We start from the raw sequence: 27,217 nt of genomic DNA, 5'->3' as shown, positions 1-27,217 counted from the left end.
GTTTATAGGCTTTTCGGGAAAGCGGTGCCAGGTGGAGTAGGTAGACCGATGGCGGGAAGGGTAGAACATGTCCCGTTATGTCCCTTATTACCATACGCAGGCAATGTTTTGCCACGCGTCTGATCGCACTGCGGGCAGGGGGGCATGGCTGCGGTGCCATTGATTTCCATCAGAACGAAGGGAGAAGTTTTGTGAGCGATTGCGGTGCGTTCCAGCAGCTGCCGCTCCGGAACGCACCGCAATTGGTGTGAACAAGCCCTAAAGTGACACTAAACTTAGGAGTTAAATATAAAAAATGGATTCTAGTACCTTAACTATTAACAGTGCTCCAAGCTCACTCCCGAGATGGGGCGGGCAAGGGGAATGCCTCACCCAGCACGGAACGTAACGCGGAGCTGCAATGCCGAGTAACAACTAAAAGACAGTGAAGGCTAAAGGCTGATTGTTACAATAGCAAATTTTGTCAAAAAGAATGTGGATATCAAATGTAATTTTAGCTGCTGCCATAGAATTTAATTTAATGTGCCAACCTGCTGAAACATTTTTGTTTACGGAGCTCAACAGCACAAGTTCAAATTTACACACATGACGGAGTGACTCACCCCCTTCCCCCCTCTCTCGTTACCTGATTTGTTCAGCTAGACCCTTTAAAGTTTGAGATGCAACAAAAGATTTAAAAAAGTAAAATAAGTATTTTTTTAAAATGCTTACCGTTTATTGTACACAGTAGTTTTGCAAAGTAAATGTAATTTAATTAGTATTTATATCTACTTTAAGCCTGCTGTTAAGTAATTAAAAACCAAAAAAAGTCTGTAAAATAAAAACTTGATGTACAGCTAAACATAATTAGTGGTTGCCTGGTAAATAATAAAGAGAACTGAATGCATTATGTCACACGGCTCCATGACATCTGCTTACCCAGGGCATTGTCACACTCAAGAGATACATGTTATATTATCACTAGTAAGATGTAACTTATAAAGGACTTCTGCCAAAAATTAGATCATATTATCCTTGTGGCCAGTTCAGTGATGTTATGGTAATGTGACTGTAAAACAGATCTGTAATACATTTGGTGTTGGTAACCCTGTTTATCAGTGAACCATCTTTCTGCAACAGCAGCATTGTCCCCTGTTAATATTGTGCTGATGTCATGCTCCAGGCGATGCCCAAAGGCCTCTATGGCAGTGGTGATGCAGTCAAGGCTGCATGACAAATAACCTTAATGTAATAGACATCTGTAAACAGAACAGAAAAAGATCTTCAGCCTGATAACTACCCAATAAACAAAAGTGTAGTAGGAAAGATAATGTAAGACTGAGTGGTCCTGCTGGTGTGGCAGCCATAGGATGCAGGATATGTTAAAGGATGGGAGATTTTACAATGCTGTCATGTGACTGGATATGGGGGCAAAAATACAAAAGTAATGTATTAATTGTTTACAATAAAGTGTACACGAGAGTTAAAGTGACATTAAAGTCAAAAGTTTTTTCCCTCCCCCCCATGTTAATGTTAGCACTTAGCTTAAATGATGTCTCTTATTACGATCTTCTTCTTCTTTCCTGATGTTTTCATCTGTCCCTCCAGCGGTGCGGCGGCTCTCCGATCCAGCGCTGACTGCTCTGTCTCTCCGATCCAGCGGTGTCTGCATGCGGGTGCACGCATCCATAGACTTACCTTGCGTCTCTGCCCGTCTCCTGGCCGAGAATCCGAACTGCGCATGCGCCCGCCCCAAGATGCTTTGCAGCCGCACGAGCAGTTCCTGATTCTCGGCGCTGGAGCGCGCAGCGGGTTTAAAGAAAAAAAAAACTTTTTGCCTATATCTACTGCTTGCTAGCTTTAGAACCCCTTTAATCATCTCATCAATGGGATAACTATCATGCAATGAAAAGTATATTTAGATGTGAAAAAACAACTTTACGACAATGACTTTTAACAGTCTTCCTGTAGGGATCCTTTTTTGTAAAAAACAAATTCCAGGTAACAGAGTGGCTTCAAACTTTTTTCTACAGTGGACACTGTCTCAGATTGTCACTTTAACCAACCCTGACCTATAGTCACCGCCAACTCTTTAGCAGCCCAAACACACAGGGGTGTTGGATGCTTGAATCTCCCTTGGTGCCTTGGTTTCTCCCTGTGGCTGCTAAATCACTACTGTGTTCTGTAGGTGTCTGCAGATGGAACCACAGCATACAGCAGAGGGTATAGTCATCTGACACTTCTGGAAGAGTTAGATGTAAAGATTTTCTGCAGGAAACTTATGATCTGAGGCAGCACCTGCCGTAGATGTAAATAGGAACAATCTTTTTTGTAAGAGCCCTTTATTTAAAAAAAAATCTTGGCAACAGAGTCAAGTAGGTCCATAGCACAATCTGACTGCTCTCCAGTTAACAACTGTAGAGGCCTCTAAACAGTTGTGATTTTTTTAAGTTCTATGAGAGTTGAAATTTTCTACTTTTAGAGGCAACAGTGGTGTTTACATTTGAACTCTATGGAGACAAAAACGTATGAGTCTGTCTGAAAAGAAGTTCATGTACTTTTTCAAGCTACAGGCGTTTTGCTACAAGCAACAGATTACTTAGATGTGAACATTGGGCATAGAAAACAATAGGATAGTTGAGTGTTGAGCGTTCTGTAGCTTCGATCTAGGTGTGAACAGGGCCTTATGCTTTATTAAAAGAGCTGCTCCCCACTAATCATCATTTTTTAAGCTCTTTTTTTTTTTTACATTGGTACATGTTCCCCATGGCAGTGCCCAGCTCATGCCCTTTGTTTAATACTTTCTTCCCTATTAGATTCACCTCTCATATACTTCATTGGGGTTCATATTAAAGTTCCCAATTTGCAGATTTTCTGTCAAGCTTGACGAACAGCCTGTGAATCAAAACCATTCACATCCACTCATCACTAGTGCTTAATTATGCCATATTGCTTAGCTGTCATAATGGAACGCAAGGTTACCATCCAGTCTTTGCTATCTGATAAGCAGTGTGTGGATTGAAAAACTGGCTGCACTAGATTACAAATTCACCCTTTGCATGTACATATTCCCACTGGGTATTTAACTGCTTGGAATTCAGCTTTAATGTAAATGTCGGTAGATACAGAAGAGCCTACTACGACAACTGTTTGCTTTGTCTTCTAGTGACGACTAGAAATATTTATGGTGGATTGTGTACAGCATGCAAAGTTCACATGGCATTTCAGTCAGTGCCTCGGGCAGCAGAATGATGATGTTGACCCCAGCTTCCAAGCTGTGTACAAGTGCAAATATCAAATGAAGCATACTCCCCAACACAATACAGCATGTCCTTAGCTTATCTGACCCTGTAAGAAAAGAAAATAAGCCTTATAAATAGGACGAGATTTCTGGCTACGCGCTTATGGTTTTTGTCACTCTCATTGTCAGCAGCACATTATGGCAGGGAGTTATCTGCCTCTTATCACATCAGTTCCCGTTAATATCTCAGAGTACGTCTTACCTTTTCCCATAGGAAGACAATTTAGAGGGAGCAGTGTGATATATATGTTAGCAACAGATGCACGCAGTCTTTTACCTGTTTGTTAACAGTGCAAAATAGAATGCATCATCTGTAGCTGAGCAAACATATGTGGATCGCAGCGGGTGACGTATCTACATGACAATCTGAGCCACCAGTAAGGTAATCAACATCACAAATCGTTCAATGCTACATGAGACATGTTATAATTGATTTGTTCTCCTTGGAACCACCATCACAATCTTCCAGCAAATTCAGAAGGGCTTTAATTTACAAAGTGAAAAAAGGGACTTGATATTTTTTCCATGCTTTACGGCCGAGTTTATTTTTATCACATTGCAAGAATTGATTGCTTTGATTCCTATTAACTTGCAGGGGAAGGTTTGGGAGGGTTCTTTTTTTTTACCAGAAGCATTAGGCAGACTTCCACAATTTTCATAACAAGGTACAGAATTATATGTTATTATTCTGAAATTCTGACATTTACTGTGACCCTAGAGTCTAAATCAACAATTCCATGGGAGATTTGTAAGCTGTGGAGCCAGAAATCTATTTTTCAGTTATTCCAGGCTGCTTCTCGTTACCTTCTATTTTGACCATTAATAGTAAAATATAATGATATTCGGAATCAGCCATAATATTTTGCATTATGACCACCCTCCTAATATTGAGTAGCTCTCCCTTTTGCCGCCAAAACAGCCCTAACCTGTCGAGGCTTGGACTCCACTAGCCCTTCAAAGGTATGCTGTGGTATCTGGTACCAAGCCATCAGTAGCAGATCCTTTAAATTCTGTAAGTTGCAAGGAGGGGCCTCCATGGATCGGACTTGTTTTTCCAGCACATTCCACAAATGCTCGATTAGATTTCGGTCTGGCCAAGTTAACACTTCAAACTCATTGTTGTGTTCTTTAAACCATTCTGGAACCATTCAGTGTGTCAGGGTGCATTATCCTGCTAAATGAGGCCACTGTCATAAGGGCATATTGTTTCCATGATGGGGTGTACTTGATCAGCAACAATGTTTAGGTAGGTGGTATATGTCAAAGTAACATCCACATGAATGACAGGACCCAAGGTTTCCCAGCACAACATTGCCCAACATCAAACTGCCTCCCCTGGCTTGCCTTCTTCCCATAGTGCATCCTGGTGTCATCTCTTCGCCAAGTAAGTGACACACACACACACCCGGCCATCTACATGATGTAAAAGAAAATGTGATTCATCAGATCAAACCACCTTCTTCCACCTTCTTCCATGGCTTTGTGGTCCTGTTCTGATGCTCAAGTGCCAATTATAGGCACTTTTGGTGGTAGACACACGATTGAGCAAGGGCACCCTGCAGCTACTCAGCCCTATACGTAACAAACTGTGATGCACTGTGTCTTTAGACATCTTTCTATCAGAAGCAGAATTCACTTTTTCAGCAATTTGTGCTACAGTAGCTCTTCTATTGAATCGGACTACAAAGTGGATTTATATCCCTTATGGCTATTGAGTAATATATTTAAGTCAATGTTTTTGTGCTTGGAGTTCAGCTTTAAATAATCCTGGAAACACAGAGTATAAAAGGTTTAGGCCATATGAATAAAAGTTGATATTGTTTTTCCCACCTGTAACTGCTACTTCTTCTGTAATACTTGGTATGTTAAAAGAAGTGGAAATTCAAGGGATCTACTAGCAGATTTAACATGTAATAAAGTTCGGAGGGCATGCAGGAAAACCAAACCTTCTGTTTCAATGCAATTGACAGGCTGCATCATATATGATTTGTTTTATTATTTTGGCAATTGTTCTACTTTAATTTTGGCTGGAGTGTACCTTTAAAACAGACTTGGCGTATGCTAATCAGGATGATGAATTATGATATTGCTGTTGCACAGCTGGCAAACAGAAACATTTTCCACTTAATTAGTAAAAAGCTGTTTAAAAGTTTGTTCAGCACCATGGTCAGCTCCCTTGAATCAGTTTTTCATAATGCCAATCTTAAAGGAGAACTACGGGGTTAAGGCTTTTCCCCATAGTTCTCCTTAGGGTAACGGGAGGACACAAACTAGCGCCCTCCCGTCACCCTAGGCTCAGTATACCGCGAGCTGTAGCTCGCGGTATACTGAGACGTCGCAGTATACCGCAAGCTGCTGCTCGCGGTATACTAAGACGCCGCACCTGAAGCGGATCCCGACAATTATGTCTGGATCCACCCAGCTGCGTGACTGACAGCTGGCTGTGCCTATCTAGAGGCAGAGCCAGCTGTACCCGCCCCCTCCCCCGTCCATTCCGCCAGTCAGCGCTGGTGGATCGGAGCGGGGAGGGGGGAATCCAGCCGTGACAGGATCGAGAGGTGAGCGAACGCCGGTATGTGTTCGCTCACCTCCCGATCTACTGAGCCGACATGTGAAAGTTTCATTGTCACAGGTCGGCTAGAACTATGAGGTGAGTGAAAAGCACTCACCTCATAGTTCTCTTTTAAAGCTGAGTTTTAATGTGTTTATATTTTGTTTTCCCTGGTGACTCCTCCACCTTTCTTTATCAATGTGAAAATTGAATAAATTAAATTTTTGCATAAAAAAAACTTTTCTGTTTTCATTGCATACCTTAGTTTAGATCCAGTGATGCCATTTCTGGGTTTCTGTGCTTCTCTATGCATTGCAGGCAGATCACGGCTGGTGGGAAAGGCCAGCAGGGTGCAAAACATAGCATCCTGAAAACATCACAGCACTCTGCCTCAGTACTCCCCTCCCTCAGCCCTGATGTAAGCAAAAGGCTGGCTCTTGGCAGCAGTTATTAAAAAATCAAGATGCCATGATGGGTGGATGTCGGACTGGGGGAGTAGGCAATTCTAGGTAGACTGAATTTGCATGCACACCACCCTAGGTAATTCCCACATGTTATGAGGATCCTCCATGAATGAAAGAACTAAAAACCAATGAATGAAGAGGAGGGGTCAGGGACAATCAAGCCGGGGAGGAAAGCACTAGATAATGTACGAGGTCCTCGAGCCATGAAATTATGTGTTATCTATCTGGCTTGCTTCAACTTCTACTGCACAGAAGCTTGCATTGTCCAGTGAAATCATACTAGGCAATTTTAGTACAGGAGTCGTTACAACTGTGCAAGACATAAACCATAAATCCCATAACTGGGTCTAAACTAAGGTGTGTAATGAAAACAGGTTTTTGTTCAAAGATTAGCCACAGCTACTGCAGTGTCTTACAGCGATCTTCTGGGTCTAGGTGCAGTGATATTGCTGCCCCTTGTCCAATCAGAGCATGGCTAGTATTCATTGATAATAAATAATAGGCAATTGCAGAATGGCCACTGTGCCGATTGAGCAACCTCCTGTGTTTTAACAGCAGAGGGGAAGTAGCTCAGCACACACCCGCTCCTGGATCTGGAAGATCGCTGTATGACGCTGTAGTAGCACCAGTTATAACAGTGTTTTACAGGGTTCCCATGGCCTTGCCAGGGAACATTTCTATATGCTTACATTGAGCCAAGCTGGACACATATAAGTATATATAAATTGCCATAATTGGAGTTCAGCTTTAAGGGCAATCTTCTTGCCACAAGTCAAAAACTATGCTCTGCATCACACCAGATTCAACTTTTTTCTAGACTGTAGAAGGGCCCAACCTCACACGAGTCAGGCCACAGCCTCAGGAATGAGGACAGCGGCCAGCCAATACCTCTGCACAAAACCATTTAGCAGGTTATCATAATGTACATTGAATGTCCTACACACCTGCATCTTCACAACAGATAACGTTTATGATATCTAAAGCAGTTCTGAATCACTAAAAGGCTTTAGGATATACTGTAAAAAGTCCAGAATACTTATACATTTTGGTAAAAACCCTATGAACACAAACTGCTATTCTTACATTTGAGAGTTTAACATTTATTTCAACAGTACATGTTGACAGACATGCCATTGAGCTAGTAGCTGAATGTGATTTCAGAACCTCTGTAAAATCTTCCTTTAAAAAAGAAAAATACATTACCAGACTCACAAGGTTGCTGAAACAATTCAATTATTTAGCCATTTTGCAACAATGTTGAATTACAATGAAATACTATTTTAACATTTGAGCTATTCATCATAAAAGTCAAATGAACACATATGCCGTTGTATTCATGCACAAATTACATTGATTTGCCATTTTTGATGAATAAAAAAAATGCAACCACTAACATTTTTGGGTAACAATCTGATACAATTTTGGTTCCAGCTACAGTCAAAACTAGCCAAACCCTTAGCCATCCTGTTACATCTAAACTGCTGCCTATATGATATCTGAATGCCAGGACTGTCCTGGAAAACTGAGTTATATTGACAAATGATATAGCACATGTTGGCTGCATTTACACAAATAAAAAATTACACGGCCCATTCCTTGGCACTTACTAGGAAAGAGATAACTAGAAGAGCAATATGGGATTACCCTAGATAACCCCAGTTCTACAAATCAAGCAATAACCAACAATATCTACCCACACACTGAAAGTGGACCTTGACTCAGGCAACCTTATCCTTCAAACAGTGTAAGACATATGTAAACAATATAACACTGATGCTGGGAATAATGCAGTTTCTCCATCCTCTAGGCTCACTATAGAGTACAGATGCATGTAGAGTTTATTGGTCATACTGCAGATGTCTGGATCTTGATTAGTTATTCAAACTTTTTGCATGGGCACTTATTGCACAATTATATATATTTATATATTTTAAGTACAATGCATAGTAAATGGGTATATTCATTTATATATTTTATTTTTGACACTGATGTTTGGTAACACAGGATGGGAGCTATAAATATGTTTTTGCTGTTTTGATTGAATAGTTTATGATAATACCATATTAATATTTATTTATGACATCTTTGATGAGGACAATGATTTAGTTCCTTGCCATAGTGCTTTATGGCTGTGAGGCAGCTACCATTTGTTTGTATGCAAGCTAAACACGGGGGAGCTCTTCCTGTTCCATTCCCTGATGGCACTCAAATTAATCCTATGATCAGAAGCAGGAGTGGACAGGCTGTCAAAGTCCTCATAGCCTCCTGTGAAACTAGAAGAAGGGAGTGTGTCTAAGAAGTAGTACATATGCTGACGTGATCTGTTCTTCTAACCAACAATTATATGCTAAAGGTATATTTTAAATCACATTAAATCTGTGCTAAAGATTTCCTGTGGGGCATGAAGGGCAATGGCTTTGGGTCAAATATATATATATATATATATATATATGTCTGTCATTAAATAAAGATGCAGACAGTGCTTGATTCAGCAGTAAAAAAAGCATCCCTTATCAGGTAGGAGACTCATTGGAGACAGGTGGGTGTTGCCCACAAAAGAGAGTATCCCCGGAGACAAAATGCTGCAAGGATTGTGTGTCCAGGCCTGACTGACTTTTCAGACAGGCACTCTGACCAGGCTGATGTCTGAGGAAATGTTTGGTCTATATGCTGAAGCAGGATAAGGGTCTAAGCAGACCAAAGAGCCAGGAGGCTGAAAATGTACTTTGCATCTGTCTGATACTGAGAACCCCTGTGAAGGCAAATCTTGTGTTAAGGTACCTTTGTGGATGAATACAAGTGGGCAAGAGCACTAATACATAGGTTTCTGAGTGTACCAAGTTCCTGGAACCCTCTCCATTTGGAGCCGAGGCTCACAATTGGTGTAGGATGTGAATGGCAGAAATAGAGCGCTTTCTCCTTGAAGACTGCCAATCCCTGCGGAAAAGGTCTGTCTATGTCATGTGGACTATGTGGGCTGAAGGTCTGCAATATGGGGCTCTCAAAAGTGGACATGGGAAAATGAGAGAGAGAATTCTGTGGCTGGATAGCACTGACTGAGCATACATGTGCCCAGACAAGGGAATCCACCAAATCTGCAGCCATGAAACGGTGCAAATGCCTCTTGGCAGCAGTGACCTATCTATAGAGAAAGGTAGGCCAGCTCTCAGTGCTGTGAGAGAGCAGGTGACTGTCCGAACCCAAAATGTGGATGTTGTTGCCCATAGCAACACTGGTACAATTAGACCAGCTGACTTTATGCAAAAGATGTTGCCTACAAAGGTTGAACTTGACGGACCTGTGTCTTTTTTCAACCTCAAATACTATGTAACTATGTAAGGTCAAAATTCCATGCCCCAACAGGAAAGGGAAAAAAATATTCTTGTACAATAAAAATGTGGGAATGCAAATGGGTCATACATATATGTCACTGTAATTTAAATAGACACAATGACAAAGTGGGATAGTGGCCCTCAAATGAAGATTAGTCCCCGGAATCATTTGTGTCAATGGTAGAATAGCAAAAGAGGAAAGTGAGGGAGAGATAGAGCAAGAGAATAAGGAGGGGGGATAGAGAAAGGGTAGAAGGAGAGAGAGAGAGAGGTTCCAAACTCTAGACATGGTACATGCAAAAGGAGAATGTTTTTTTTTTTTTCCGTACTGCCAACATTTCCCTTTCTAGTCCTCTCCTGCCTATCTTTTCAATGAAAATAAGTAATTTTCCCCACTATCACCTCAGACATTTGCTCTTGCTGTATTTTTGTCCACTTCCCTTTACTGGAGCTATTCTGCTATCAGCTGCTGCAGGTTTCAGGAACACGACATATATTTTTGTTTATGTAGAGAGAGCAGCTTACAGAGCTAGCAGAGGGTGCAGAGGTAGAGGGAACTCACTGTGCTCTGTGCTGTCAACTTAACTGAAGTGACTAGCTCCTATCCCCATCACCCTTGTGAAGAGACTGTTAGACCATATTAAGGTAATCAAAATGTTGGAGGCCCCTTGATGCTGCTGACCAGCTAATAGTATACTCACCATGTTAGCATATAACCCTGCAAAATGGAAGGTTGAGAAATGTCAAAAAGTAGCAGAAGCCCTCTACATAACCCAGAAAGGGTTAGAGAATCATTAATGCAAAACAAAGAAGTATTGGTGAAAGTGGCAGATTGCGCAAGCGTTAGTAAAGAGACTGGGTCAGCAACCTAAAAGTAGGCTCTTGTGGTAAACCCAAAAAAGCACCTAAAGTGCAGGGAGAGATGGTAAATGTTGAATACGAAGACTGGAAAGTTGCACCAGAAGGGTTCTAATCTAGTAAATGTCTAGATAGAGACCTGGCTATGGATTATATTATTATGTGGTTATGTGGAGTTGGTGTTTCATGAGATTGCTGTGAGAGATAACCACTCATTATATATTCCCTCTGCAGACATTGCCCTGCTGGAAGCTAAATAAAAAAAACAAGTTGTTGTCATTATTGTTCATGGTGGAAACCGGAATCCATTGCTGGACCTAAAAAATCTAGTTACCATGGGAAAAAACAAAAGTGTTTCTAGTCCTGAATGCCAGTCTGGTATGACAGAAGTGACTGACAGTTGAGGTAGGCAGTTGCCCAGTAAAAGTGGATATATAAACTCTGGGTGGTAGGGTACAGTGTATAGTGGGGGTAGGCCCTGCATTAGTACAAGATGGTAGCATAGGAAAGGATATCCCACACTTTGGAAACTCTGCAAGAGTAAGACTCTGTCTTATAGTTGAAAGGTTGACCAGGTTGGCCCAGAGGTCTATGAGTTAGTGGTAAGTGTAGTTTCAGGAGTAGTATGCCCTTTAAGAATGTGCGTAATAAAATATCTAAAAGTGAGGAGCAGCTTCACCTCTCAGTGTTGCTGGTGATAATGGGCAAAAGGGAAATCAATGCTCTATTATACCAGCCCATACCTGGTTTAGACAAAGTCAATGAAAAGTGTAACTGTTCCAAAACTGAATACAAGTAAACGTGCTGGTGTAGAGAAAACATCCCAATATTAGATTTGTAAGTATATTTGTCCCAGACTCTCAATGCCCAGTTGACACATGCAGAGCTATGCTTCTGCAAGACTCTATAAAAGCCATGTAGCTGGAAGAGCTTACAGCCTGGTGTCACAGCTTAGGAGTCCCATTAATACCCACAAAGATATAAGGCCTCATAAATGCCCTGATTGTAATATGGTTGGTGTGACCCGGATTAAAATATTCAGACATCACTCATGGAATCTCTGAGAAGCCTTTGAAGTGTCCCTTGGGAACTTGTGCCAGTATGATGGGAGGTTAATGTAGAATGTACCTCTATTTGGGTAAATGTTGTTTGGGAAGCTGTATCAGAGGTATTCCCAGTTTGAAAAGCCATGGCAGAAGGATTGTGGTAAGAAGCCATACAGGTCAGCATAGGACCAGGCAGGACTAGGCTGGAGATTACTCGTGATGGTGATAGATGGCAGAAATGTCCTTAGAAAGGTGTCTAGAGTAACAGTTCTAATGTAAATATAATAAGCGTAAGAGAAGCCGGTCATTATTGTGGGGGTTTGTGTAGTCCCACCCCTGGGTTGAAACAGAAGGGGGGGATATATGACAAATAGATTGTCAGTCATTGCATAAGATGTGTACAGTGCCTGGCTCAGCAGTGCAAGGGTCCCTGATCAGGTTTGAGATTAATTCGAGGCAGGTGAGTGTTGTCTTTAAAAGAAAAAGTCCTTGCAGAAATCTGTCTTCTGGGAAGGGAGAAGCACTGAATAAATCAAGAGCAGCATTTGTGTGTGTAGTCAGACATGCAAGCAGCATGTATGCAGGCCTGTCTGGCCTTTCATAACAGCACTCAGGTTTAGGAAATGTCTAGTCTTTGCTGAAGAAGGCTGATGGTCTAAGCAGAACCTCTGTGAGAGCAAATCTTCTGTAGAGGTACTTTTGCTGATAAAAAATATTAACATGCAATATTTCATATTTACCCAACTGAAATGTATTTTATTTATTACATCTGAATATAGTAAAGAAAACCCATGCAAACCACTCTACATTCCTCTCAAATAGCTAGCAGGGAATAAATCAGTTGTCAAAAAACGAGACTTCCCACAGACTGCTGTTACTCATGGATTGAATTTTTTCATCCAGAATCACCTCTTCACTGAGTAAAGCCCAATGAATTCTAACTGTGTTCTACTTAATCTACAAAGGTGTAATAAACATCAAATATGGCATTACAAAGAAATATTAAAATCATTGCGCACAGGGACTTCATAACAGGAATATAATTCACCTCATTATTACGTTAGGAAGGCCAATTTACAAATACAATAAAAAATAATTTTATGTAAAGTCACGCTTTCTCACTACACAAATGAACATACATGAAATACAATCCAAATTTGATAAATAGATTGTAAAAGCTTTAAGCAGAAAAAAATGATTCCTTTGTCATAAACATAAAAAAATTAAACCTTGATCTCTAAATTTTAGAGCATCAAAAAGGAGACACAGTGCACGACATACAAAATAATGGAACAGGTTACCAGCAGGGTGAAGAAATACAAACTGTTGAAGTATAGTACTATTTGTATAAGCTTTCTTTATTATGATTAGGACTAAAAATACAATCTAAAAAAAAATATTTCATCGTAAATATGAAATATTGCATATTAATGTTTTGTGTTTTATATTCTGTTGGCAGGTGGGTAACACAGTTCCTTTTCTGATGATTCACAGGCTCTGCTTCTCTCTTCTGTGAAAAGAGAGAAGCAAGGGAAATATACCTGGTAATAGAACTCAATAGCACAGTGACTCTTGCCTTCAGATGGCTATGGGTGGGTAAACAAAACAAAACAAAAAAAATATCACAAGGAACAAGATAAATAATGCAATTAACTGCATTTCTGACATATATGGTGGGTTGGATTGTACCTTTAACAAGGCAACCAGCAACAGTGACAAACCATTAGGGACCCCAAAATTCCCTCCTTGCAAGTGATGGCAACACTCACCATGAAAAAAGAAAAATGGTGGCATGTCCACCATGGTTACCCGTGGCAAAAAGCTACTACAAGCAGCAAATAATCTACACTGAATTACACTGAAGCCTGGATTTGGAGTCCCAGTGGTTACTACTGATGACAAGGAAGAATATAACTGGTGACTTCAATCTCAAGCATCGCTGTGTCAGGTGTTATACCGGCTGTGCATGGAGGCAGCGACTGCCATCTATTGAGGTCTACATCTACCTGCATGATCCTAACCCTCTACCTCTCTCCCTGAAGTTCTACAATAATGTTCTCAGAATCATATCTACAGTCTGAACATCCCTTTAATCGATCACCATAGAGGGCAGTAAGTGCTGATGGGCAAAGTGAGTGAAATTACCTCTAGACAAGAAGATTACTGAGCAACCCATAGCAACCGACCCTTGCTGGTGTGCTGTAGATCCATCATAGAAGTTTCTTACAGAGGAAACACAGGGAGACCCGTTAGTTTTTTTTACTGTAGATCACCCTTTTAAGCCAGCGGTAGTGTTATCCTGCATTGGGTATCACTGACGGAGAAAAGGGTGATGCCACACTGCTGAATACACAGTTCAGTTATATTAATGGTAACTGTTTTATCTGGTAAAGGATTTATAATTCAGTCAATGCCATCCTAAGAGTTACACAATGATCATTGTTATTATTGATATTAAAAACTGAATGTTTAGTTGGATTACTGCATTTATTGGATTTTTTTACATTTACCAGCTTTAAATCTATCTTAAAACTGTTTAATCTATTTATGAAATAATGAGGATCTTCGGTACACGCTGGGGGTTGGTGGCAGAGAATGGCTTTTACCAAATCAAAGAGAGCAGAAGAGCGTCACCCAGTAATTAATCAATTACAAACATAAACATTATTAATCTAAGAAAACAAGTTCATTATTTTGAATTATGACAGCAGAGCACTCCTGCATCATGCATGAAAAGCAATGCTTCTTTCAAATTGCTGTTGTACCATAATGAACTCTTATGGCTTATTGATGCTTAAGGCTTTTTAAATGCCACAGTGCAAACAGCAATGATGTGTTGTATTCAATAAACGTCAGCTAGATATTAGCTTTTAACAGTTCATTATACTATGAGACTTGTTTGTATAACCTAGAGAAAAGAATATATGACTCTGGCTGGTCATCCATTCCCCAATTTTTAATAACTTAAACTCAATAAGCCAAGTGTTGTTAGAGGTTGTCAAACTACAGCTTATTCGGCACATTGGTTTTGCCTATGCAGCAGTGATGTGCGGTACCTTCGTTTCTTGGTGAGGCATTCCCCGGCCCCGCCCCTAGCATGGCGAAGCCTCACCCATATCCCGCTGAAGCCCCACCCCCATCCCGACGAAGCCCCCGGCTAGTGTGAAGGAGGGAGGGAGGAGTTGCTCGTCACTGCTTTGCCATTGGTCCAAACCATCCACAGAGCTCACGCCTCTAACAAAGAGTAGAGGCCTAGTTAGTACTAGTTCTAGTACAAGTTACAAAAGCAGTGGGGAAGCCCGCTGCTGTGTAACCAAACTACCTGTCAAAAACCTGATGCAGCACTGCCTGTAATTAACAGGCAGCGCTCTGTCCATGACAGGTTACACAGCAGGGAGACTTTCCCTGCTGTGTAACCTGTAACAAGCCGATCTGAATGGAGAAAAAGCAGTCAGCTTTAGAGTTGAAGCTGACAGCTTTTTCCTCTATAATACTAGGTACCTTTTTTCCCCCAGGCTCAAGCGGTCTAAGGCCCTGTGACATCATCACATCTAATGCAAGTGCGTTAGACTTGAAGATGCTGAGGAACATAGCACCACTGGAACCATGGGGGAGAGGTGAGCGCTGACCGCTATCTGCAAGGGTTAATTTTTACACTTCCTTCAGTTCCCCTCTAAACCAAACTCTAGGAAAAGCGCTCGTTTACACACTGCACTGGGTGTGTAAATCATTAAAAACTGTATGTTATGTGTGGAGGGCCACTGCAAAGTATGGAGGTCTGCTGCAAATTATGTGTAGGAGTAACATGCCTGTCTTCAGGGCACTGAGTGAGGGATGCAGCTCGAGCAACCCCTTCACTACTTGTCCATTCACACAACGCTTGTATCTGTTCACAGAATGCAAAGCATTTTTGTGACTGGAGGAGGAGAGGAGGGGGTGAGGAAGTGACATCATCTCTCTTACTCCAGACACAGAATTCCTTGTATACTTTGAAAAAATACAAGGCATTTTATGAATGAGAAATTAGTGAAAGGGGGGGGGATGGTAATGTGACTGGAGCTCTTCACTGCTCAAGTTGCATCCCGCACTCCCTGCACACATAACATGCAGCTTTTTAAAATAATTTACACACCCAGTGACCACCCCAAGCAGGGAAGCAAGTCTGTGCTGGCATGGTCAGTTTGCCTAGCTAGGCTTCCTTCTTGTACAAACAGGATGTCTTGCAGATGTATGGCACCTATATCTCCTGTAGTGAATATAGCCACCTTCGCCGCCTGCCCAATTCTGCTATGTTGATACAGCAGCTCCCATGTGAAGGGGATGTGGTATGTGGGGGTGTGACCAGCCAGAGCTGTTCATAGATAGTAGAGCAGCAGAGTAGAGTATAGCTGGCCACGTCCCTTACTCAGTAGCTGCTGTTTTGATTGACAGTGGGGCACCTGCTGGGAACCGCTCTATCAATTCAAGAGGATCGGGCGGGAAGGTGTGGCTGGCTATACTCTGCTGCTGTACTAACTACCAGCCCAGTTCTGCTGACAGCAAAAGCCTAGTTGTCAATCAGCACAGCAGACACAGAGAATGGGGGGGAGGAGTGTCTGGCCACAGCTGCTCCTAACTAGTATAGCAGCAGAGGGGTCTATTCACAAAGCTGTCGAAGGATCCATCAGTAGCTTCGGCTGATCCTTCAGCTAGGTTCAGTCGAACCAAAGGGCTGCTGTACGGGCTATTCACTATAGCCCGTACAGCACCCGAAGGCGGCTGAGCCGAAGTGTCAGCCGAAGCAGGGCGAGGTCATTTGCATTCGCCATGCAAATGACTGCTGGGTCGAGCCAGCCGTGATGTCACAGCTGGCTCCGCCCAGTTGTAATGATAGATCAGCGTCACCCAAATGAGCTGGGGAATCTGAACTGTCATTAAATAATAACAACTGGGTGAAGCCGGCCATGATGTCACGGCCAGCTCCGCCCAGTTGTTATTCATTGGCCGGGACCTGCAAGAAGACTCTAGCAGGTGCCGGCCATTAGGAAACAATTGGGTTTTTTATTATTTTTTTTATTATTATACTAAAGGCAAATATCTACATACACAGATGACATTGAACTGTTTAACCTGCTCCGGCATAGCTATCTATCCAGTTCTGAGATTACACTGCCCCGCCAAACAACACAGCTAGGTTTGTGACCACCCTTTTCTGTACTGCAATTATATAATGCAATTTGGTCATCTTTCTGCCCCAAGCCTGTGATTGGAAAGTGAAGGAGCAGCAGCAGAATGATGATTGCGCTCCCTCAGTCAGTGAATTTCACATCAGCAAATGTGGAGGCAACACACCTGCTTGGCCTTTAGTGTTGCCCCTCCCTCTCCCTGCTGAGTTCTACTGTACAGAATTACAGGAGGCTGATGCCAAGACAGATTCTGGCAATGCAACTGGTTGACTTTATAAATACTTAAAGTGACATTAAAGTATAATTTTTCCCCCTCCCCCCAATGTTAATGAAAGCACTTACCTTAAATGATGTTTCTTAATCCGATCTTCCTCTTCTTTCCTGTCGTTTTCATCTGTCCCTCCAGCGCTGCTGCGGGTCTCCGATCCAGCGCTGACTCCTCTGTGCTTGCTGGCACTTCCTGTCCCACGGTGTCTGCATGCAAGTGCACGCGTCCATAGACTTACCTTGTGTCTCTCCTCGTCTCCCGGACGAAAATGTGAACTGCGCATGCGCCCGCCCCAAGATCCTGTGCGGCCGCCCGAGAATTTTCAGATTTTCGGAAGGGAGCACGCGGTAAAGACACAGGTAAGTTTAAACCTGTTTGAAAGGTTTTAAAATAAAAAGTTTTTGCATATATCTACTGATTGCGAGCAGTAGATATATGCAAAAAAAACCTGAGGGTTTAATAACCCTTTAATGATTTTTACTGAACACATAACTGCATTGGTTAAGATCGGCCTGGAAGTAAGCTTTATGGCCCATTCACACCAGCAAGACCCACTGAGACGAACGCTGTAGGGCGCAGGCTGGTAACCGTGCTGATGCTCCAATCCCAGCATATTGCTCAATTTACTTTTTTTATGTTAGACTTTTATTGAAATGTCATGAGTGACATTTCTTTATGTTCTATCGGCACAGTAGGGTGCTATGTGGTTGTACTGTAACATGCCATGCTACACTGAAAAACAGTACTGCATGCATTACCTTTCAGTGCACACCAGCGCAACACGGTGGTGTGAACTGAGCTGATTTAAAACAAGGCTAATTGCCTTGTCTTTATGTTGCCAGTTAAGGGGTAGTAAGATTATTTTCTACATGCTTGCGCCAGGCTGTACCCATATCTGCAGGAGGTCTCCAAGGAGAACAACCTCTGGCATTTTAGAAACAATATAGGTAAGAGAAGTTGGCAAGTCATATCTGTAACTTTGGGATAAGGATTGGCTCCAAGGGCTGGGCTGGTTGGGCGGGGGCGCGAAGCTTCTGGCTCCAAGCACTCGGCTATAAGAAGCACACAATAGGGGCCCTTTCATACTAGATGTGTTCACATCAAATTGCCTTGTGTGTGTGCATTGGCAGTGCACTTTATAAGGTGGCCAGCGTACACAAAAGGTAATTTGGCACGAACGCATCTGGTGTAAATGGGCCCTTATTGTGCGCTACATTTTGACATAATGAAAATAATCTTACTACCCTTTAACTAGTGAAGCATGCTATAATGTTGGATTGCTGTCACTTATTAGAACTAGACTTGAAAGAAAGCAACATGGCTTACTAATAATACATTCTGCATGAAATTATCTTATCTACTGCAATCAAATGGTACCAATGAAAAAAGAAATTCATAGTAGCTTCTAGTTACAGATCGCAGTAATGAATATGAGAAAGAGAAGAATCATTTCACTAAGGTGTCTACACTCATTCCATCTGTGGGCTCCAGAAGGCAGTTGTCACACATCAGCTCCACCTGAGCTCTCTGCAGTGTCACAAGTACAGGCTGCTACAGTGCATGTGCTAATGTAATACGTGTAGGAGCTGAGCCCTTGTAAGGTACAGATGTCGGTGGGAGATACTTTAATGCATACTCAATTATTTTACTGTGGTGACACCCAAATTATATTGTGTGTCTGATTATAACAGGAAACTACAATGTTCTTCAGAAATGAGTGCAAGAAGCATAGGAAAAACACAGAAATATATTAGGTCAAGCATAGCACTTCCGTTGGAGAGCAGAAACCAATGCCAGCTTATTCAAGCAAGGAAACGCAAACACAATGCAGTAACCCATAGCATCCAGGTTTCCGTTTGCTGTGGCTAACTCAAATAAAAGGTGACTTCTGAATGTTTGTTATAGGGAGCAGTGCTTTGCACACCATCAGTGTTTCTTGCAATGCTTTACTAATAGAGAGCAGCAGAGCAGACATGCCAGGCATGTGCAGGCTGTACCTTAAAGAGGTCATATATTAAATGTTGGTTGGGTGGTTGCAGGAGATGCCTTCTACTGTCAGATAGACAACAAAAACCTTCACTTCCTGCCTTACCAGCACTCAAACATGCAGAATACTTATTCTATTTCCTTTTGGCAACACTTGGACTAGCAGCAAAAGGAGTGTTCATAGCCTGCTCCCAGTTGCAATAATATGAACCCAAAGATCAGGATACGGTATCACAAAGGCTACTCTTCATCTGGATCCATCTATGTATTACTGTCTATCTATCTATCTATCTATCTATCTATCTATCTATCTATCTATCTATCTATCTATCTATCTATCTATCTACCTACCTACCTACCTATCTATCTATCTATCTATTTATCTTTCTCCTATCTATCTCAGCATTTCTCAACTTTTATTCAGTCAAGACACCCTTTAAAAGTATGCAAAATCTTGGGGCACCCTAGTCTAAAATGTCATTCTAAAATGTCATATTTTAAGCGGGCGCCCATACAAATACATGCAAAAAAGTGGGCTTACCCCTTCACATCGAAGTGACCTCTTTAAATCAAAATCAAGAGCCCCACCCCCTTTCACATCACAATTCCCCCTTTACATCAGGACCCCCCTTCACCCCTGCACATTACAATCCCACTACCACAACATTTTAAGGCACCCCTGAGGAAGCCAGAAGGCACACCAGGGTGTCATGGCACCCTGGTTGAGAAAGGCTGGTCTGTTCATCTATCTCTATGCATCTGTCTATAGACATTTATCTGTCTATGTATCTGTCTATCCATCCACAGTATCTAACCACATTGAACACATTTTCCACTTGAACAGCAGTTGAAGGGGGATCTATAATTATTTCACACAGGGGCCCTTTGTTCACCACTGGTGCCCAGATATTCACGATTAGCAATTAGAAATCAGTTTTCCACTGGTTAGAAAAGGAAGATATATTGAAGCTGATTTTTGATTAGTTGGCATGGTTTATTGGATAGACATAGCTGCTTTTGGCAACTAATGTAAATCTATCATAAATCTACCATTAGTTATTCACTATTCCCTACAACTTAATTCAACTCACTATGATGAATCCCAAAGAAATTTGAAGACTGTAGCAAAAGCTGTTTTTTTTTCTATTGGTCTTAAGTGTTTTATTTTTTTTTTACTTGTTGTTCAGCTTTAATATTCTAAGAGAAAAGGAAGAACTATGCAGCCAATGAAGTCAGAACTCTTTCCCTTGGTGACCGACTCACTAAGCATTGTGGATGAGCATTGTAACTTTGAAAAGAAGCCACTGAGGACAACACTTGCGCTTTTTATTATGACGTTAATGGAAAACCAAATGTTTTTCAAGACGATTTGTAGAGACAGCTGAAATCTATGTGCTATTGAATTTCAGAACATACACAATGTAAACACGGCAATCATGGTCTGTGCCAAACATTTTCTGTTATCTTGATTTTTATACAATCAAAGCCCAAACCTACATTTGTAGTAGATGTACGCTTCCCCGGCTTCCCCTTTTCTTAGAAGTAGATGCGGCTATGTTAACTTAAAAAATAATTTGTTCCTTTCCATGTTTCTGAAAAAGTCAATCTGACATCTCTACAATTTAAATAAATTGTCCTGTTAAAACGAATTTACCTTTAGCAGTGTGTTTTTGAAAACATGTTCCTGTTTATAATGAATAATAAACAGAGCATTGCATTTTCTTCACACTCTGCAAGACCGGTGCAGTGTTGGACTTACAGGGTTATTCACAAAAGGGTGAAGAGTTTGGAGAAGACAGGAGAAGTGAACAATCTAGGACAACATAACTGAACTGGAAAGTGAGCTGAATTGGGAAATTTTTCCAAATCAGCTATTTTGTTCTAGGTTGTTCACTTCTCCTTTCTTCTCCAAACCCTTCACCCTTTTGTGAATAACCCTGTTAGTGAATAATGCCATGTTGGAAGCCTTTAGTCAGCAGAGTGAAACATACATACTGACTGCTATGTCTATGGTAGCCTCCACATAACAGTGCTCCATTTACCAGGGTTCATCCAAGGCTGCACCTCGGATGATACTGAAATCTGTACTGACTTTAAGCCTATCTCTGGAGAAAAAAACCTCTTATTGCAGTTGGGCTACCCCCGCACTTCAAAGGTTAACTTGTAAAGTGTGTAAAGGGCATTTACCTACCTGATTCCCGCTTCCCAGTAGTTGGCGTCCTATGCTTTTGGACTATTCCTCGGCATCCTCGCTTATGATATAGGACTCTGAATCCTGCATTATATTGAGGGCATCAGTTGGACTCTGACCTCCAGAGCATGGGGTGGGTGGCAATAAGAGGCTGCAGCCACTGGACTTGGAGCACGCAGGAGTTGCAATCAGGTAAGTGAAAGACCCTTAGACACCCTTACACGGGTCCACTAGACATTAAAAAGTGGTTACCCTTGCAGTGCTGGGGTAGCCCTACTGCAATGGGAGTTTTTTTTTTCCTGGAAATGGGCTTTAAAGTTAATTTTCTGCAAGTATGAAGTAAAATCCTGTTGATCTTGATAATAATCCAGTCTCCTTCCAGTGTACTTAACTGAAATGTCAATGTTATAAGCTTTTTAAACTATCGCTTGTAAACTGTATAACCACTCCTCACTCCTATGTAATGAGATAAGGAGAGGCGTGTTTGTAGTCCACAATTAGGAAAGCAGCCTAGGGTGACAAAGCTTCTTCTTCATAGAGACAGTACAGTGAGTGCACGTTGCCATCCTAGGACAGGAAATGTGTTGCTGGCAGGGGGGGGGTTGGTGAACAAATGTTGTTCACCAACATCTAGGCCTGGTAAGCTGCATTATATAACATTTTTGGTTTTGGTTTTAGATACTCTTTAAGCCGTCAGCTCAAGTTGGCATTTTTCCACTGAACACACCTCAAATGGAACCCAAATTGTGCAAACTGCAACAACATTCAGAATGATGTCCATGTGTACAGACAGCTGCTGCTGCTTACAGGGTCAATGTTGCCAGTATGGCCTAGTGACTCAAAAGCTATGTTCACCTTAGTAATGGAGTACATAGCAGGCTTCAGGCAGAAGTGACCGCATTCTACTGCATGTGGTTAAGATTACAAGAGTGGAAACAAAGTTCAGTTTTATTTATCATAACATCAAAAACAATCAAGTGCAGTAACCCATAGAAACTAGATTCACCTTCATTATGCTAATTATGCTAAACTGCCATACGCTGGCTCCTTGTTGGATGCTATGTGTTCCTAAACATAATTGCAATATGCATCATGTTATTTAAGGGCCAATTAAAACTGATATGTGTTTGGTTATTTGCAGGAGGACTGGATCACCCAACAGCTCCATACATTTTCTCATATGCAGTAGTCCTCTAAGTATTTGGGTACCTAGATCTGCCCACCTGCCATAGCCATTACAAGGAAGTCTCACTATCCTTGTTTGACTGCCCATCAATGTTACAAAATGGATTCTGCAGCAGAAGTACTGAGATTTATCTTGCTGCTAGAGAGCAGATCTGAACGGGAATTTCCAGGTGGATGATCGGAAGATGAAGGCTGGAGTCTTCAAAAGACATAAGAAGCCAATGGGTCACTTTACCCAACAGTATTTGTCCATAAGCATGTTAGAAGAGCTAAGTGGAAGGTCCTCCATCCACCCTCTAAAGTCCTCTGTTTACTGTGCAGGAGGCACAAAACACTTACCTTGATTGGAGAAACTGCTACTTCAGGTTTCCATTGGAAGAGATGTGGCCAAATGCCTTGGTGTGTGATCTCTGCTGCAAAAGAAGATCAGAGTCTATACCAGCTAACACCCTCATTCAGGATAGATCACCTGATCAAATGCCCCCATTGGATCCCATATCAGTGGATTATCCAATCAAGATTAGCATTTCAGCGGCTCAGTCAACATATTTAATTTTAAAGAAGGCAGGATAGATGGGATAGCTGGGGAACTTGTTTTAATATGTCCATTTTTAATCCTTTGAAGCCTGTTGTGTAATAGGATACTGCCTGGGTCAGTCCATTCAAACTCATTAACTAAAGGGAAAACTGCTACAACCTGGATTTAAACTAAATGAAAATATATATTTACTGTCACATTGTGTAGGTATTGCATATCTCTCAACATTAGAACTTCAGATTGACACCCTGAAGAGCAGTATACATGTGGCATGCAGTGCACTGCGCGGCAAACAGTAGGTGTGGCTACATTATGCTAAATATTAGGCGTGGCTTAAAGGAGTATGTGTAAATAGGACCAGAGTCTACTCATAGTATACACTGCACACATGTGCCAGAGTCACAAAGTACCTCTTACTTATTGTGCTGAGTAAGCCTATCTTAAAGAAGAATTTAATTGAAACAAACTAAATGGCAACCAGCAACTGTTGACAGCAGTAAACACATCAGATCAGAAGTATGTAATGTGCAGCACAGTTTCCAGTGGTCAGGATTATGTAACATACAACATAATGTATAGAGTACAGCATTCAGGAGTCATAATACACCTTATGCTGCTTGTCAGTGGGCAGAAAAAATGCCCTGGATTCAGTGGTAGGAAAAAAATAACTCAGCTAGAGTAGGCAGTGCAAGGAGAAATGCCCTTAAATCAGTAGTCAGTGGGAGGGGAAAACTACCTTAAATCAGTGGTCAGTGGTAGGGGAAAATACCCTTGAATCAGTAGTCAGTAGGAGGAAAAAATGCCCCTGAATCGGTGGACAGTGGGAGGGGAAATGCCCTTAAATCAGTAGTCAGTGGGAGGGGAAAATTACCTTAAATCAGTAGTCAGTGGGAGGGGAAATGCCCTTAAATCAGTAGTCAGTAGGAGAAGAAAATGCCCTAGAATCGGTGGTCCAGTGGGAGGGGAAATCCCGTTAAATCAGTAGTCAGTGGGAGGGGAAAATGCCCTTAAATCAGTAGTCAGTGGGAGGGGAAAATGCCCTTAAATCAGTGGTCAGTGGGAGAGTAAAGCCCCTTAAATCAGTAGTCAGTAGTAGGAGAAAATGCCCCGATTCGGTGGTCAGTGGGAGTGGAAATGCCCTTAAATCAGTAGTCAGTGGGAGGGGAAATGCCCTTAAATCAGTAGTCAGTGGGAGGGGAAAATTACCTTAAATCAGTAGTCAGTGGGAGGGGAAATGCCCTTAAATCAGTGGGAAGGGAAATGCCCTTAAATCAGTAGTCAGTAGGAGGAGAAAATGCCCCCGAATCGGTGGTCAGCGGGAGGGGAAATGCCCTTAAATAAGTAGTCAGTGGGAGGGGAACATGCCCTTAAATCAGTAGTCAGTGGGAGGTGAAAATGGCCATATATCACTAGTCAGTGGGAGGGGAAAATTACCTTAAATTGGTGGTCAGTCGGAGGGGAAAATGCCCTTAAATCAGAAGTCAGTGGGAGGCCAAATGCCCTTAAATCAGTTGTCAGTGGGAGGGGAAAATATCCTTAAATCAGTAGTCAGTGGGAGGGGAAAATGGCCTTAAATCGGTGGTCAGTGAGAGGGGAAAATGCCTTTAATCCAGTGGTAAGTAGGAGGGGAAAATGCCCCTAAATCAGTGGTCTGGGAAAATACCCTTGAATCAGAGGTTTAGTAGGATGAAAGGTGGTCAGTAGGGGGACGAGGGGGAAGCACTGTAGGGAAGGGGAAATCCTGGTGTTTGGTAGTAATGTACCTTTTTAGTACCTTTTTTAGTCCACCACTCCCTCACGCTGCTGCTCTGACCTGCATGCACTGGTCTCAGCCTGCCCCCCCTTTCCAATTTGCCCCCACTCCACTCGATACCACTCGATACCTGATACCTTTCATCCCCAAGGGATATAAGCACTAACGATACTGAATAACAGGACTCTGCCTACATAATGACATCACGTAGGAGTCTGGGAGGCTATGCTAGAAAACAGCAGAAGTATTAAGCTGGCCATAAAAGACTTTTGTCCTGTTCCTGCTATTTTGGCCAAAATTTGAGCGATAGGTAGCCCTGTCAGCCCCATCCAGCTTTACAAAAGTCAACTGAACATTTTAAGGAGCCCAGTGGAAATCCATTGACCAAACAATGACTGCATCCTATTAGATACAGTCATTGTTTGGGTATTTAGACAGCTGTGGGTGCTGCGGCTGCCTGGTACAGGAACAGACAGTGCAGATTCCACCATCCCTGGTGTTTGGCGTAAATTGGGGGAAACCGATTGATTTCTCTCGCTCAGCTTGTGGGGCTGAATAAGACAAATTTAAAAGTGTATGGTTAGCCTTTGGCTCCATCACATATGAAGGTCATATCAAGTGGTGGACGGAGCTTGGGAGGCAGAATCCCGCTGCCCAATTATAGTAATGGGCCGAAGGACCTAATTAGGACATAACGTGATGATCCTGGGGTACATGGGACCCTGATATTTCTCTCAAACTGCAGGACAGTCCCACCAAATGTGGAAATATTAGGAGCTATGGGAATGTCATTGGAAGACAGACTCTCGTGAGGTGAACATGCAGATCAATACAGTGGCTGATGACTGCACTGACAGGATATTCTCCAAAGAAGACTGAACATGCTTTGTGCCAGTAAACAGGCTGTTCACTATATTATACATACTCTGTATGTCTCTCTTCACGATGCCAACCTAATGTCTCTTTGGACAGGTGACAACAGAACAAACTATACAGCTGTAGCTTACAGCCAGAGCAACACATCTAGCCTGTTCAAGCACAGATATAATGTGCTTTTGTGCTTCCTACACTGAATTTTGATACAGGCATTTTATCTTATTTCAAAAATGTCAGTTGTGTCCCTGATTTGGGCAAATAAGCAGGTAGATCTTGGTGAAGAATTCATAACATGCCTATCTTCGAAGCAACCACTTACTGGCACTATCTATTACGGCTGTCACTCCCAATGTGTTTGACTTTACCTGCAACACAAGCTTGCAGAAATATATGTAATAAAGAAAGGACGGGTAGAAAAAAATGTTTTGCAAAAAACTAAATTCAGCATTCTGAAACATCTTTTAAACGGAACCCTTCACCTGGAACTGGGCATACTGTGATCTATATACCATGCAGATGATACTCAAACGGATTACATTGCATGTGAACATCACCTAACGTCTGACCAGCCTGAGAGCTTCGGGCTATTCCTGTCAATCAGTCAAAAATAATTGTACATATAATATAAACCTACAGTAAGCATCGATAGACTGCTCCTGCACCAAAGCAAAAGGTCCTTTAATATAAAGTGTTGAACACATCTTTCCATTTCTTTGTCATATATAATACAAAGTTTGTGTGTGCTGTAGGAACACATGGTATCTACTATGTTTATACACAATTGCGCTGTACTGCTATGACAGATGGTGCTGGTGGTAATATTGAAGATACGACACAGTAAAAAAATTTGCAACACACTGGGGATATGACATTTAAAAAAAAAAAAAAACTGGCATCCCAATGCACAGGTTGTGCTGTGGCTTTGAGGCTGATTGACATAAAGCATTATTACTGAAACATGGCAAAGGCATGAGACATATTGCAAAGCACACAAGCGCACATTTGTTTCACTGTGACATGTTAGGTGGTCAAGATTACCGTGTCAAAAGTGGGCAGTCCTGCACACACAAGGCTCAATTCGTAAAAAAGCTTTACACAAAAATTTAAGCTCTTTATTTTCTGCCGTGTGACTGTTATTTCTCAATCTCATTGGACCATGTTAAAAATAACTGCAACATTAAAAAAAAAATAACCCCGATCCTGGTGTTTAAGCTCTGTGAATGAATCCAGCAGACTTATTATGTTCTCGTTAACACACCGTACGATGAGCGCCGTTAGTGTAAGCTCTTAATGTTGTGTTGCTGTCATCCCTCTGTGTGACTAAGTTACATTGCATGATGTTGTACTATATTTAGGAATGGATGTGCCATTGCAGTAAAGGTGCACAGGGGTTGTAAAATAATGACACAAATTATGCATTGCACTCAATGACAATTTTTCTTTTTCCCTATGCGTTAAGGTCTAACTGTGCTTTTTCGGAAATAAAAGGGATATTATTATTTTTCAGTCCATGCTTAGCAAGTGTGTGATGGAGCCACAAGCTCTAGATTGAACTGTTGTGGGGACGTGTTGATGCACATTGGTGCTGTATCGCCTGGGCGCACACAAGGCAGGGCTGTGTGCTGCCTTTTACAGGAAGTTATTGTGTCTTAAAATGTTTACAAGAGCCAGCGACAGGAAAAAATATGACTCTTAGCCTCCCCTTTAGCTTTATGCACTTTTAA

The 27,217-nt window shown here is 41.8% G+C and overlaps 1 long non-coding RNA gene across 1 annotated transcript; it reads right to left on the bottom strand.

Annotated features, from left to right (window-relative positions):
- Nucleotides 1-6,740: 6,740 nt before the first annotated feature.
- LOC108789111 lies at nucleotides 6,741-26,167 on the bottom strand. Its single transcript, XR_001941379.1, has 3 exons — nucleotides 26,156-26,167; nucleotides 25,806-25,807; nucleotides 6,741-6,815 (listed from the first exon to the last, which is right to left on the bottom strand). It is a non-coding gene; the product is annotated as an uncharacterized LOC108789111 (long non-coding RNA).
- Nucleotides 26,168-27,217: the final 1,050 nt, after the last annotated feature.

Source organism: Nanorana parkeri, unplaced genomic scaffold (genome assembly GCF_000935625.1).
Source record: "Nanorana parkeri isolate BGI_ZX_2015 unplaced genomic scaffold, ASM93562v1 scaffold377, whole genome shotgun sequence".
Classification (NCBI taxonomy): Eukaryota; Metazoa; Chordata; class Amphibia; order Anura; family Dicroglossidae; genus Nanorana; species Nanorana parkeri.
Note: the sequence above shows the minus strand (reverse complement) of the source record. Positions and strands in the feature narration are given on the sequence as shown.